Consider the following 2,327-nt stretch of genomic DNA (forward strand, 5'->3'; position numbering starts at 1 on the left):
TGTGAGAACATGATTCCAATGATTTAGGCATGGAAAAGTTTCTGGGGTTAGTTCTCTGTGACCCAAGCACAGTATAAACTCTTCACTGTACAATGGTAAGGTGACCTTCAGTTTTTGACACCTGGGTCATTACTCCATAGCCAGGATGTCCTTTTCGACTTGAAAACTTTCCCCCTCCTCGTGTGCTCCTCAGGTAACAGTAACTGCAGGGTCATCCTTGCACTTGAAATTGATGGATGGAGGAAATCACTCAGTGGTGTCTGAATTTGTGTTGCTGGGACTCACCAGTTCTTGGGAAATTCAGATTCTCCTTTTTCTGTTCTTCACGACATTTTATGTAGCAAGTATGCTGGGAAACCTTCTCATTGTGCTCACGATCATTTCAGACCGTCACCTACACTCCCCAATGTACTTCTTGCTGGCCAATCTCTCCTTCATCGATACAGGCGTGTCCAGCATCGCCACTCCAAAGAAGATTTATGACCTCTTCAGAAAGCACAGAGCCATCTCCTTGAAAGGCTGCATCACACAGATGTTCTTCATTCACACCGTGGGAGGGACAGAGATGGTGCTGCTGACCGTCATGGCCTACGACCGCTACGTGGCCATCTGCAAGCCCCTCCACTACCTGACAGCATGAGCCTGAGAACGTGCACTTCTCTCCTGGCTGTGGCCTGAGCCATCGGACTCATCCACTCTGTGGTCCAGCTGGCTTTTGTTGTAAACTTGCCCTTTTGTGAAACCAACAAAATGAATAGCTTCTACTGTGACTTTCCTCGGTTCATCAAACTCGTGTGTGCAGACACTTACAGACTGGAGTTTCTGGTCGCTGCCAACAGTGGATTCATCTCCACGGGCACCTTCATCATCCTGATCATGTCTTACGTCTTCATCCTGGTTACGGTTCATAAACACGCTTCGGGTGGTTCAGCCAGGGCCCTCTCCACTCTCTCAGCTCACATCACTGTGGTGGTCTTTTTCTTCGGTCCTTGCATCATTGTCTATGTGTGGCCCTTCCCTGCCTTACCCATAGATAAATTTTTAGCTATCTTGGATGCCATTATCACTCCTTTTAAGAATCCTATCATCTATACCTTTAGAAATAAGGAGATGAAAGTGGCAGTGAGGAGACTCTTTGTTAAGGCTTTAGCAAGTTTTAGGAAAAGTTCTTTCATGCACAGTCCAAGAAATTCAGATTAATAGTGACTGTTCCTGGAAATTAATCTCTTTAATTGAATATTCACAAGTCTTCATTTTAGTTCAGGTTTCAATATCCACTATGAAAAGTCTCCTGACAGGCTATCCTGATATGGTTTGTTCTTCCCAGGGAACTGCCACTCTGACGATTCTGAAAATATTGAAGAGGGAATGGGGAGGAGCTCAGGTAGAGCACCGACCTAGTGTTCATGAGACCCTGGGTTCCATCCCCATCACCACGAAGAGAAAAAAATATGTCTGTGCTGTGGAGGAGTCAACCCCGCTATGGAACGTCGAGTTCGTTCCTGGAGATAGTTTCTGTCATTGAAGACTTTGGGGATGGTGATGGTTGAAACCTCACATCCCGGACGCATTTCCCATTGATACTTGACGTTGGCCGTTCCTCTCTTTGACACTGATTCTAAAGGATCTCTCTCTTCCAATCCTCGTGTGTAACTCTAGGCACACCTTCTGAGTTTCTCAGTGTGCTTACACATGGAGAGGAATAGACAAAATTGAGATAATTACCAGAGAACTTTGAGAATTGGAGACTTTTTATCATCTAAGTTTATTCACCCGTACTGACCTCGAGTTTGTGCTAAGGTTTTTAGATTTAGTTAGAATTGAAAACTGAAATTTAGTGTAAATCATAAACAGTTGAGGAAAACTTTAATATTATTAATCAATATTTTTTTGAGGCCAGAAGATGTACATTTCCATCCCGTTCAATGTATATTATAATTATATTTTACCCTGATAATTTCTAAGCAACGATTTATTTTTATAAGACAAAGAAAACTATGTGACTATTAAGCGATTGTAAATGTCTTGAATATTTTGGAACTAAAAGAGGAGAAACTGATTTATGAATAAAAAACCCCCCAAAAATTCATTTAATGTGAATCAGGTTTACAACTAAATAAAAAAAGCATAGAAACTGTAAAAGAAAATTTATGGTGAAACTGTGTATAAATTAAGAGATATATATATATGTAATAAACACATTAAATATTTCATGCGATATAGTATATTATATAATAATGATAGTTTTTTTTTTTTTTTTTGCAGTACTTGAACCCAGGGCCTGTGAATGCTAGGCAAGCACTCTATCACTGAGCTACTTTCTCTTC

The 2,327-nt window shown here is 41.1% G+C and overlaps 1 pseudogene; it reads left to right on the forward strand.

The window, feature by feature from the left end:
* The first annotated feature begins 232 nt into the window (after positions 1 to 232).
* Positions 233 to 1,200, forward strand: LOC124976422 (olfactory receptor 4F3/4F16/4F29-like; annotated as a pseudogene).
* Positions 1,201 to 2,327: the final 1,127 nt, after the last annotated feature.

The sequence above is a fragment of the Sciurus carolinensis genome, chromosome 2 (assembly GCF_902686445.1).
Source record: "Sciurus carolinensis chromosome 2, mSciCar1.2, whole genome shotgun sequence".
Classification (NCBI taxonomy): domain Eukaryota; kingdom Metazoa; phylum Chordata; class Mammalia; order Rodentia; family Sciuridae; genus Sciurus; species Sciurus carolinensis.